The following is a 13,691-nucleotide window of genomic DNA, read 5'->3' as shown; positions in this document are numbered from 1 at the left end:
AAGGTGCATTGTAGGGAAGGGTTGAAGCTACTCCTGCCCAGGGGAGTAGCAGCAGCCACTGTACAGTTTCCTCTTTCTCCTACAAAGCCCAGAGAGGGGAGACCATGCGGGGGGTGCTTATTCCCTCTTAAAATTTCCTACATGGCTGGGTAGCCTTGGCCACAATCTGGCACTTGCTTATTAGCATTTAAGGGCCTATTCTGCATGCCTCGTCCACTGAAAGGACACTCTGGCTCAACACTATGCACACCAACCAGGCAATATTCTGTATCACTGTACACTCCCTTTCTTCCTGCACCTCAGGGTAACTCTTTGCTGAAGCACAGGCTGGAGTTGTCTCTTTATAGAGCATTACAGAGTTAACCTTCTGGGCTATTGTATGTAAAGGATGTTAATTACCAGTCAGTTTTCTGAGAGAGAGAAAGAACTATACGCTTTGTTAGTACAAGATTTAATGCACACACAACCCATCTTAAATAGTACACAATATTGTGAATAGTATTTGGAATATTATGAATAACTTTTTAAACAAAGCTATTAGTCAACTTTCCTGCTTGTTTCTGTTACAAACATACACATGCAAATTTTCAACATGGCTTCTTCCATACTTCAGCACACATTGGCACCGCCCCCTCTGGTCTTCTCTCTGAAGTGATTTCTCAGTCTTTGTAGCATGACCCTGATACGTAGTGTGGTGTGTCACTTGGACTTTTCAGAGCTTGAAACATGGCAGCATCTCAGTCCTTTCAAATACTTCAGAACCCTGTCACCAATCAGTCTGGGGAGCTCCACAGTAGTAGCATTCCAGCCCTTGTGTTAATAGTGGATTCATCCTCTCAATTGCTGGTGAAACAGAAGTCTGTAGCCTGTATCCAAAGTGGTTCAGTGACTGGGGTCAGCATATAAAAAATCCATTTCCTGGATCTCGATAAGGCTCTCACTTTATAGGGCATTATCTTCTCTCTGTAAATCCAGCTAAGTTGGGCACGAATTCACAAAACCTCAGCACACTAAATGCTACCCCATTCTCTTTAATTGAGACACAATACAGTTTAGAGTTGATAGCTCAATGTAAGTTCTATACAGTAGTGTCTGGGGACAACAATCACTTCCCCCCCACCTCCCAGCTCTTCTCTAGGTCCATAAAACACACCAGGGTGGGTCAAATATTATCTTAACAGAATGCTTCTCTAGGAAATAAAGCTGGAATGTATCCAAAGTGGTACAGGAAGTAGGACCCAACCCTCACCATAGGGAACATCTCTTGGTCCTGCATTGATAAGCCACTGAGTCCACAGGGCTGTCTTTAACTCCTGTATTTATAACCTTCCCCTGTTGTGCTCTTACAGGCTCAGTTCTCAGCAAGTGGCTAAGGTGTTACCTACCAGGTAGGCCCACAATGAAAGATTCATATGCAGCTTCAGAACAGCTACTGAGCATGCAGGCAACTGCCACACCCTGTTCTGGACATTTCTGGGTCTTTCTAGCTGCATGCAGCACACAGAGTATTCAACTAAGATCCATGTCACACCTCCTTTGGATAAACACAGTGGAAAAAGGCTGCTGTAATATAAAGCGTGTGGGTTATATAAGGAATGCGGGGTTGGGCCCTAAACAGTTGTATCCTTTGTCAAATAATATGAAATTGCTTACGCCATTGAACTTGTTTTTTCTGACTAAGCACTAGTTTGCCTTTAAGGATTGCATTAGTATAATGTCACATTATAGCAGGCTGTTGAAAGAATCCATTAGGGGCGGGAGTTTATAGGGCTCCAGTGTTAGTCTGCAATTTGCTAATGACCATCAGGAGAAAAGCACTAGCTAATAATGGGTTTGAGTCAGCAGATAAAAAGCTTGTCAATGACTATTAATCTACTAAAGCTCCTGTACTCTTCAGCCATGAAGTCAAAGTGCAGTTCTTTGGGGGAAAAAGTTCAATTTCCAATCAGTGGGACAATTTCAATAATGCACAGCCTTTTCTTTTTCTGAGGGGAAAAAAATCTACCTAGCTAGATTGATTCATCAGAATGATGTACGGGACTGTTGAATATGAGGAGATCCCCTCCCCCATCTTCTTTGTTGTAGAAAGAGTCTCTCTGCTCACACAACTCAGTTGAGGAGGGCCTTAAAGGGTCCATAGCTAGGGCCCTACCAAAATCACGGTCCATTTTGGTCAATTTCACGGTCATAGGATTTTTTAAATTGTAAATTTCATGATTTCAGCTATTTAAATCTGAAATTTCATGGTGTTGTAATTGTAGGGGTCCTGACCCAAAAAGGAGTTGTGGGGAAGTTGCAAGGTTATTGTGTGTGGGGGGGTGTTGCGGTACTGCTGCCCTTACTTCTGTGCTGCTGCTGCTGCTGGAGGCGGTTCTGCCTTCAGAGCTGTGCAGCTGGAGAGCGGTGGCTGTTGGCTGGGAGTCGCCACCAGCAGCAGTGCAGAAGTAAGGATGGCATGGTATGGTATTGCCACCCTTCTGCGCTGCTGCTGGCGGGGCGCTGCCGTCAGAGCTGGCTGCCAGGCTAACAGCTGCCATTCTCTGGCTGCCCAGCTCTGAAGGCAGCGCAAAAGTAAGGGTGAGAATACCGCAACCCCCCCCCACTAACCTTGTGACACCCCTCCCACCCCCCGAACTCCCTTTTGGGTCAGGACCCCCAGTTTGAGAAATGCTGGTCTCCCCCATGAAATCTGTATGGTATAGGGTAAAAGCACACAAGACTGGATGGGAGGAGACCATATTTCATGGTCTGTGACACATTTTTCATGGCCATGAATTTGGTAGGGCTCTATCCATAGCCCAGAACTTGAGCTCTATCCTATCAGATCCTGACAATTGTATTACTGAGCTCCAGGCATTTTGGAAAAGGGAGAGAGAGAGGGCTGTATTAAATAGCTGTATCTGGATGACAATAGGAACAATTAAGGAAGTCAATAAAGAGCAGGAAAAGGGACATAAGGGCTAAGCGACAGGACAGTGGGTATTTAATTGCTGCCAGGGCCATTTCAGGTCACCAGTCCCACCCCAGGATTCCAAAGTGCATTTAGCCCATCAGAAGATGAACAGCTCCAAACCATTCACCTCTTGGTGTGGTCACACTGTACAGATTCAGCTCTTGGTTTGGGAGGCTTGAAATTGGAGTTTGAGTTTCTAGGCAGCTCTGCAGTTTTCAGTGTCTGATTTCTCCAGTGTGCTAAGCATTCTGATGCATAGAGGGAGTAGATCCCACAGAAACATGGCATTTGAGGCTTGTGGCTTAAAGCTCCACGCATGATTGTTTCTGAATAAAATTTAAAGTCTAAACTAGCTTTAGACAGATAAAAGACTTCCTGGAACTATTAATTTATCAGGAAAACAATAACAATTAGAGTTATCAACCGCCCTTTCCTTTCCTCTCCCTCCCCCTAATGCTAACTGACGATTTTCTAGTCCAACAGTGTATTTAAACTTATTTAATCTGAGTGCTGTGTTAGTAAAGAGATTCCTCTTGGTTTTGAAGTCCAAAAGGGTGTTGATTTATAGAGGTTGCATTGTTTACTTTGAGAGAGAGACAGAGAGAGGAAATTACAAAGCAAAGCAGTTCTGAAAGCAGATTCAGTCATTCTCACACATCACCTAGTTTCTTGGACTCTTGTATTTGTCTTCAATCAAAGGTTCTCATTCTCTTCCATACCAGGATCTCTGACTGTTTGTGAAACTCCCTAACCAGACTGAGAACCCCTCTCCAAGGTTACTTGAAAACCAGTTACTCACGCATAATCTGTAGGAAATCTGGGCACTCAGTTTCTACTGTATTGGGCACTATAAAATTCCTGTAATCAAGAGCCAAATCCTGACCTTTTTAGTGTATCCTTGATGTGAATGGGACTTCCTTCTGAATAAGGTAACTTTAGGACTAGACCCAATAATGATAATAAATTCAACGATCTAGATAGATAATGACTTAATGACTGATTCTCTCTTTTTTTAGAGAGTCTTTTCTGCTGTAACCATAGGTCCATATAACCCTAGTGGCCACACAATTCAGTCCTTTAAAACAAGAGGGGAAAAAAATCAGTTTTAAGGCCCTAAAACAGTGGTTTTCAACCTCTTTTCATTTGCAGATCTTTCAAATTTCAAATGGAGGTACGGACCCCTTTGGAAATCTTAGACGTAGTTGGTGGATGCCCAGGGGGTACGTGCACGACAGGTTGAAAACCACTGTTCTATGGTAATGACAACCTTTCATGGACCCCTGAGATGTAGTCTCTGGACCCCAGGTTGAAAAGCATTACCCTTAAAAAACAAACAAACAAAAAAACACCAACCTAATTACATTTATGGCAATTAGGTAAATTTCCATGATTTTGATATTTGCCTAAAAATAGGGACTGCCCCACCTAAGTTGATTTCTGAACCGGGACACTTGCCACATATGAATCAATGAGCCACCAAGAAGAAGAGAGTACAGCTTTAACAATGTTATTTAAACCCCCATCCTACCCCAAATCTCCCATTATGATGGGAAAAGATTCTCACTGAGAATAAGTGAAACTTGAAGCAGCAATTTAATTTTGCTGGAAAACCTTTTACCCAACTTGGGTGTAATTATTTGCATGTTTTTTTAACGTATTTCTGCATTTTATATGTAATTCAGTGCACAGTCCCAGGTTTTAGCTGCCATCATTAAATACATGTTTTAATCAATACATGAGTTACAAGAAACTTCCTTTAGCAATAGATAATAGGGGCATTTTATAGGTTGTGAGATTGCAGCACTTTGAGGGTAGGTGAGGGAGCGGGAAGTATCCTGTCAGCACTGTTCATATTGGAGCTTTTGTTTTAATGCAGGCTGCCCTTTGTAAAAGAGGTTTAACAAACAAATAGCACAAAACACAGCTGACAAGCAGATGAACAAACAGACAATAATCCCTTTCGCCTGCCTTTTTGGTACACATTTAGCGAATTAGCCAATGCAGTACTGACTTTCTGATGGTGATTATGGCAATTTCTGCTTTGCACATTGTCTTCTGTTTAGGCTAAATTATGACAGAAAAGGTTGGGGAAGTCCAGTGAGGCTTGGGACAGGGCCCACAAGAGAGGAAAGGGTAAGAATGTAAAATTGACAGAGAACACAACCTGAGAAAGGAGAGTTATTGCCTAATGTGGAAACATGAAAATGAAGGGAAAATACACTCAAAGTGAGAGGAAAAGATGCCTAGTAGAGGAAAAAGAACAAATGCAAAAGGGGCAAAGTAAATTTACAAGTGGTTTTTACTTGTTAGAAAGGGTGGATGCAAAATTGTACAATAACCACATGTACGAAAAGTGATGGTGTGAAGTGGCACTGGAGTGGAGGTTAACCCATATCCCCCTTGATTTTTATTGAAAAAGGCTCTCCCTTCTGATTCCCAGCCCATATTCTACCAGAATTACAGTTGGAATTGGAACCAGGATCTCCTGATGTCCATGTTTACCTTCTAACTACTATTCTCCCGGAAAAGAGTGAACCTATTGGCAGATCTAGCTGTGTGAGCAGAACAATGTGCTGCTATTTCATAGAACCAGAATTAAAGATGGATGTCCAGATCTTCAGCTGGTGCAACTTTGAATTCAGTGGAGCTGTGCCCATTTACACTGGCTGAGAATCTGGCCTCTGTTCCTGGATCCCTCGGACCCGGATTATTGAAATACATTTTCAATATAGAATCCTTGGGTGACAAAATGTAACAGGGTTGTAAATGAAGAGATCCATTCTATAGTCTGAGTAAAAGATATAAAACTTAAATAAAAGGATTTAAGCTGAACACAGTACCTTTTGAAATATGAAGTAGCTGCATGATCTAACAAGCTAGAGTCTTCAGTAAGCACCCATTGGAACTGAGGTATTTTGGCCATGAGAGGGCTCCCATATTTTTCATTAATTTTTACAATTAGAGCTGGGCAAATAACTTGGGGTTGGTTTTTTTTGTTGCTAGTCCTGAAAAATTTTGCACAATTTTGCCAAACCGAATCTGGTAATTCCAAAAAAATTTCGGAACACTGATTAAAGAAAGCCGTGTCAGGCCAAATGAAACATGTTTTTTGACTTGAAAGACTTTTTGTTTCCAGGCATGTGTAAAAGGCTAGCATTACAAAGTGGCTGGAGAGGAGGGTGAAACTTGGATTCAAATTCCTGCTCCAAAATGGGGACTTAAATCTGAGTCTGTCACATCCCAGGTGAGCAGGGCCAGCTCTAGCGTTTTTGCCGCCCCAACCAGCAAAAAAAGTCGCATTCGTGATAGGCGGCAGCTCTACCGCTGCTTCTTCTACAGCGGCAGTTTGGCGACAGGTCCTTTGCTCTGAGAGGGAGTGATGGCCCCGCCACCGAATTGCCGCTGAACGGCCACACGTGCTGCCCCTCTCTTCATTGGCCACCCCAGGCACCTGCTTGCTATGCTGGTGCCTGGAGCCGGCCCTGTAGGTGAGTGCCCTACTCACTGTGATAATAGTTATAAGGTGGGCACCACTACCACCACCTCCCCTGACATTTTGTGACTCTAGTCTGAAACATTTTTCTGGCTGAAACTATTTAGTGATCTTGGGTCAAATTCACTAATAGTTTTGGGTCAACTGAACCTTCATTTTTCAGCAAATTCTGCCAATATCTGAATGCAGTAGAAACATGTAGAGGAGAATGCAGAAGAAATCAAACAGAGCAATGAAGTTCATAGTCAAGATATGTTAGCATTTACCCAAGAAATGTAGGATGAAAACATAAGAAAAGTGTGATGTTGAAGAACAAACTTTCTCTTGTTACTTAGACATATCTTGTTATTGGTACCATATTTTACAGCAGCTTTTTGTGAGACAGTAGAACGTGTAGGTCTATTCAAAAGCACTGAGAGTAAAATCTTGGCTCCATTGAAGTCAATAGCAAAACTCCCATTGACTTCAGTGGGGCCAGGATTCCAATCAAAAGGAATAACTTGCCAGGAGAGTACCTAAAATGACTTAATATTCAATAATATTTAGATAGGAAAATTGATGGCCTTGGATCACAATCCCAACTTTGATTTTCGAGTATGTTATGTGTCTGGGGCCGGGTCTAGTTGTGCATAACTGAGATTAGCTCACAATTTGTATTAAATGCACATTAGGCAAAAATATTGCCCATTGTCTTAGACCTTACACATTTATATTCTGACACATTCCATTCTAAAAGCAACGTCCTCAAAAGGAATGAAAGTGACTTAGTTATTTCTTCCATAAGAGCACAAGTTTCAGGAGCGCTGAGTTCCCACAATTCCAGCTGAAGGCAATGGGAGCTGCAGGTGCTCAGCACCACTGAATCAGGCCCTACGTACTTCTAGATGGGCTTGCAGGTGGAATTAAGTGGGGTGCTGGAACCATCAAGATATACAAATAAAGTTAAATGAGGATTTCTTCACCTCCAGCTGGAGTCATGGATGAAAGTTTGGAAAGACAGCATGTTAGCTTAGTAGAATGGGTTCTATTGTAAGCTCTTTGGGAGCAAGGATATTCTTACTGTTGCCTGTTTGTATAGCCCTTAGAACAAGGGGGCCCAGAATCCTGACTAAAAGCTCTACTACTGCAATGCAAATTGTAATTGTGATTGAGGAAACTGTCTGGAGAGTAGAAGACTGCTATACCAGGGAAGTAACTAAGTGTTCTCAATAAAGTGAATTTCTGATTCCTGTCTTTACATATACATGAAATACAGATGTGTAGATTGAGGCTTAACAAGTTTTATTTAATAATCAGCATGAGTGGAGCATGATGGACTATGAGTAATCATTGATTTGCCCAGCTTTATTTTTCAAAGACTGCAAAATCTTCCTATTTTGTGACCACTTTGTCTGAAATAGTATATAATGTGTAAGTACTTTGAATTTTTATTTTCCAATTGAAATGTAGGGCATAAATGCCTATTTAACACTTCTTCCTCCTGTTTCAGCAGGCGGAGAGATTGGTTTGTGCAAATTACTTTGTTCTGTTGTTGATTGCTTTGTTGGCACTTAGATGATGTACCAATGTGACAGGTAACTTCGACAGATTTGATGCTGCAATTTTCTAGTTCTTAGATAACTTCCTCTTTCTCAAAGGACATATATTTTGTTTGAAGGGAGGAGGTTAATATACTTTTACTGTGCATATGAGAAAGCTTTTCAACTCTTCAATAAAAGGGCTCTTGCCTTAGGAAGGTTGCTTACTAATATTGCCGAACTGGTTAACCAGTTCGGTAACTGTAAATTGAGTGACAATCAAAAGTAAAAATTATTTTTTTTGTAGCTTTGCAAAAAAAGTGAACTTCCATTTCATGTTAACTCGTTTGATTAATGGCAGGGGAGATTTTCAAAGGCACAAGTGGCAGTTAGATGCCTACCTTTCCCAGTGGAAGCAGCAAAGAATCCTGTGGCACCTTATAGACTAACAGATGTTTTGCAGCATGAGCTTTCGTGGGTGAATACCCACTTCTTCGGATGCAAGCAGTGGCAAGCAGTATTCACCCACGAAAGCTCATGCTGCAAAACATCTGTTAGTCTATAAGGTGCCACAGGATTCTTTGCTGCTTCTACAGAACCAGACTAACACGGCTACCCCTCTGACAGGGGCGGCTCTAGACCCCAGCGCGCCAAGCAGGCGCTTGGGGCGGCCGTTTCCCGGGGGCAGCATTTGGCTCCGGTGGAGCTCCCGCCGGCATGCCGGCGGCAGGTCCACCGGAGCCCGGGACGAGCGGACCTGCCGCAGGCAAGACTGCGGCGGGTCCCCTCTTCCCACGGCTCCGGTTGAGCTCCCGCAGGCATGACTGCGGCAGGTCCGCTCGTCCCGGGCTCCGGTGGACCTGCCGCAGGCACGTCGGCAGGAGCTCAACCGGAGCCGCGGGAAGAGGGGACCCGCCGCGGGACCGGGGAAGGGCAGCGCAGCGCTCCGCGCTGCTTGGGGCAGCCCGATTTCTAGAGCCGCCCCTGCCCTCTGATACTTGATACCTTTCCCAGTGGCAGCTGTCTCCTACCTTTATTGTAATACTGAAATGGCTTTTGGATATACCATAGTGATTTATTAAATATTGTGTAAGTCAATTTTATAATCCTTTATTTTTCCATGAAGGAGAATCCTAGAGCAGGCAACAAGCAGGAAGCCTTACACTATTACCCGGAAGCAAAGCAGCTCTCTGATAGTAAAAACTTTGCCTCCGTTTTTGAAGCCACATTGAGCGTAACGCCATTACCAAGGTGAAATACAGCAGTATTTCAGTCTGTCAGATATTTTAAATATCTGAGTACTCGTCACATCTCTAAAGCCTTACCTGGTATATTTACAAGGATAAAGGTTTCTTTATGAGCTATGGTCCTTGTGTTTTTGTTCTAGAAGAGATTTATAGTCAATTTCTATGAGACCGCACAAAGCAGACATTTGGAACCAGGTATTTATGGAATAAGGAATCTATGAATACAAATAATGGGACTGATTTTTCATGTGTGAGGTGGTGAGTGTTTGAATTTAATAAGAATAACAACACAAGATGTTAGATAGGAGAGTTTAAGCAGAATTTAATCAAACTCTATTAGTCAGATTACAAAAACATAACATAGAAAAGCTATACATACCAGACTGGAGAAATGACCTTGCAGCTTGATCCATTCCTGACTAACTCCCAGAACTCTTCCCTTTATATTCTGTTTAGAATGAAGAAATTATTTTCCCATGATTGATCTGAGTTCTATTCCAGATATCTCAATTTACCTACTTGATCAACTAAAGATATCTGTGACAAAACCATTGTTCCCAAAAACATCTGTGGCAACAAGTTCTTATTTTCTTAAGCATCTGTCAATGGTTCATTATTTCATCAGTCAGAGAACACATCTGATAACAAATACCCCTTGTCAACCACCAGCATCTTGTCAATCACAGAACAAGTGTGATAACAAACATCTCTTGTCAATTACCAGTGGTCCATCTTTAGGCATCTGGACACAGTTTTCCACATTTTAATGGAGTCAGAGTAAAAGATTATACTTATTTTGTTATTGATTACACACATTCCTTCATTTGATCAACCTATGTTTTTCCAGCAAAAAGGCTCAAGATATAAAATGAGAGAACAAAGAGCCCTGGCCACCTCTTTCCTACCCCATCTCTGGACTGGTGAATTCTAACCAGGGACCTTTGAACAAAAAGTCTGAGATCTCCAAAATTATTTGGGCAACCTAGAGTGATTTATAGAAAACTAGCAGATTAATATCCCTGCTGTTAATTTGGACTATATGCTTAGATCCATCTGTAGTGTATTTTATCTGCTTTAACCATTTAATAACTCATTTCTTTTTCTTAGTTAATAAACCTTACTTGTAGTTTATTAAAGGATTGGCTATCTGCATGGTTTTTGGTGTGTAATCTAAAGTATCCATTTATCTGGGTAAGTGACTGGCCTCCTGGGGCTGGAAGAACCTAATGTGTGGTGTTTTTTGGTTATAATAATGAATATCACAGAACTTCAGTTTGTCTGGGTGGTAATAAGGAGCTGGAATGCCTAAGGGGATTGGCAGTGACTCTATGGTAAAACTAGAATAGTGATCCAGGAGTACATTTTTATCACTTGATAAAGTCTAATGATAGAACATACTGCCAGTTGGGGGTATCTACCCTGTTTTCTGACCATCTGTCCTGTGGTTGGCATTTTTAGATGTGACCCACTCCAGGCAGTGTGACAATAGACCTTAAAGAATTGCAGGGGTTTTAATATCTACTGACAGATCGATGTTTGCTGCCTACATTTCCAGTCATGGCAGCATTAAATAAAAATAAATATATGGAGATATACCTATCTCATAGAGCTGGAAGGGACCCTGAAAGGTCATTGAGTCCAGCTCCCTGCCTTCACTAGCAGGACTAAGTACTGATTTTTGCCCCAGATCCCTAAGTGGCCCCCTCAAGGATTGAACTCACAACCCTAGGAGTAGGCCAATGCTCAAACCACTGAGCTATCTTCCCCCCGCCCCAACACTAAACTACTTGGCTAGGTGATTATTGTTAATTCATTTATATGAGATTTGTTGTCTTTGTATTGTTTTGTGTGTATTGTTAAATCAATACAAATAAACACAACACTATGTGTACAATAATTAAAATAACACTTTAATCCATGTGCTGGAAATAAGTAGGTCCAAATCGCCATCTGTATTAAATCTTCTATAGTCCCTTCTCTTTTATGCATATCACTGCTAGTCTGAACAATATGGCATCCTTTCAATCTAGCAGTGGTTTTAAATGTCAGGTTATGGATAAATCGCTACAATAAAGACTAGAACATAATTCTTGACATCTTTTGGGTGGTCAGGTTCACTTTGAATAATTTCGTTTTGAAAGCCTGAGAGGCAGAATTATAGTTAGGGTTGGAAGAATTAGATTTGTAGTAGAAAATGTTGGTAAATGTTGATTGCAACATATACACGCATACCAAAAATATTTCCATTGATGATGATCAACATTTACAGATAGGAAAAGTAAGAAAAATGCGGCTTGAGAACTTCTTGGAGTTTGGTTTAAGGATATTTACTTTAGTATATTTTGACATGTAATGTTAACAGTTTGTGTTTTTATAAAACTTTAACTTTATGAATCTCAATGTCTGTCATTAAATAATTATTGTCTGACCCCACATAATTTCCTGTAACTGTGAAAATGTAAATTGATAAATAAAAAAGCTTAAAAATATAGATATCTTTCACAATTATGAAAAATAATTAAATTCTGCCAACCTTAATTATAATTTTGCCAATAAGACTGTGTGCTTGAGGAACAAAACAGAAATTTGGAAAGGGGACATTGCATGAAAACTTTCCATACAGAAATTTCTTATAGTTAGATACCATACAATATTGTCCATTGATGCTACAGGTTACTTTCCATGTTGGAAGAATAACATGGTCTACTACCACCAACAGATATTTATTTCCCTTTTTTTTTTTTAGTCTTAGGTCACAGTCCTACAAAGTCAGTCTGCAGAGTAGACTGTAGTCCTGAATTTTGCTGTGGTCTAAGAATTGTTCTTATTGCTTGTGTGGACAGAATAAGTTTCACAGTATTCCTTCATATTGTTTTTTCACATGGTAAGAATGGTTTTACTGGGTCAGACCGATGGTCCATCTAGCCCAGTATCCTGTGTCTGCCAGTGTCCAGTGCCAGATGCTTCAGAGGGAATGAAAAGAACAGGGTAATTTATCAAGCAATCCATCCCCTGTCATCCCGTCCCAACTTCTGGCAGTTAGAAGTTTAGGGATCCCTAAAGAAAGGGGTTGCATCCCTAGGTGATGTGTTGGGGGACATACAAGGTCAAGAGACACCCCCCCAGATTTCCCCTACTGGCAAGGGGGGGGGGGAGGGTGAGAGGGGCTCTGTCCTTCTCCCACTGTGCCTGACCTCCAGCATGCTCAGCCCCTGTCTCTGACAGCTGGGCCCGAGAGGGGAGTGGAAAGGGTGGGACCAGCCATGTCTCATGCCGGCTGCTCAAGGTGACTGCTCTGTGCAGCATGGCGACTGCCTGAGAGAGAACCCGGCTGTGGAGGTTGTGGTGGTGGGCTGCCCCCCCGGGGCCGGCTGCTGGGGATAGAAGGGGTGGGACCTTCTGCTTCTCATGTCAGCCATGCGAGGTTGCTGCTCTGCGCAGCAGAACGCCCACCCTGTACCCTCTGCTCCCCACCTGGGCCTGGCTGCTAGGAGCAAGCCAGAGTCCCCTCTCCCTTCTGGCATATTTCTGCCTTGCTTGGCCCCTGTCCCCAGTGGCCGGATCTGGGTGGCGGGTGGCCTGCTGCCACCTCCTGAGCCAGGGTCTCTCCAGCAGCTGCTACACTGCACAGAGCAGCGACCTGGAATGGCCAGCTTCAGCTACATGAGAAGCAGCTCTGTCCCGCTCCCAGCCTGGGCCTGGCTGCCAGGGAGAGTGGCCGAATGTGCTGAGGGGGGGGGTGGGTGGAAGGCGCAGCAGGAGAGGTGCAAAGCCACCTACTCAGGTAACGTAGGGTGTGGGGAGCACAGCAGCCCCAGGACTAGGCCCAGGGCAGAGGAGGTTGCTGGTCAAGAAGACACATGAGGTGGTCACATGTACTCGCCTTTAGATTGTGCCCCACCCCCAGCATGGGGAGGCACAAGTCATCTATGCCTGACCATCTTGATTTATGTAATTTTATTTGAACCCAGTTATACATTTGGCTTCACAACATCCCCTGGCAACAAGTTCCACAGGTTGACTCTGCCTTGTGTGAAGACTTACTTCCTTATGTTTGTTCTAAACCTGCTGCTTATTAATTTCATTGGGTGACTGTTGGCTCTTGTGCTTTGTGAAGGAGTAAATAACACTCCCTTGTTCACTTTTCACAATTCACGATTTCACAGACCTCTATCATATCCCCTCCTCGGTTGTCCTGTGGCACCTTTCAGACTAACAGATGTATTGGAGCATAAGCTTTCGTGGTTGAATACCCACTTCATCAGACACATGGTGTTACATTAGTTATCTGGTACAGAGGTTTGATTTAAATGATAGGTTACATACCACAAGTAGTATGTACAATTTCATATTTGAGCTCCTTCAGAATTCTTGAGTGACTGGTCCTGGTGACTTACTGTTTAATTTATCAATTTGTTCCAAAACCTCCTTTACTGACAGCTCAGTTTGGGACAGTTCCTCAAATATGTCACCTAAAAAGA

General features: G+C 42.6%; 1 protein-coding gene across 1 annotated transcript in view; it reads left to right on the top strand.

Moving 5' to 3' along the window:
- The window catches only part of THSD7B (thrombospondin type 1 domain containing 7B), a 733,398-nt gene that overhangs the window by 151,533 nt on the left and 568,174 nt on the right, over window positions 1-13,691 (top strand). The window lies entirely within an intron of this gene.

The sequence above is a fragment of the Mauremys reevesii genome, linkage group 11, assembly GCF_016161935.1.
Source record: "Mauremys reevesii isolate NIE-2019 linkage group 11, ASM1616193v1, whole genome shotgun sequence".
NCBI lineage: Eukaryota > Metazoa > Chordata > Testudines > Geoemydidae > Mauremys > Mauremys reevesii.
Note: the sequence above shows the minus strand (reverse complement) of the source record. Positions and strands in the feature narration are given on the sequence as shown.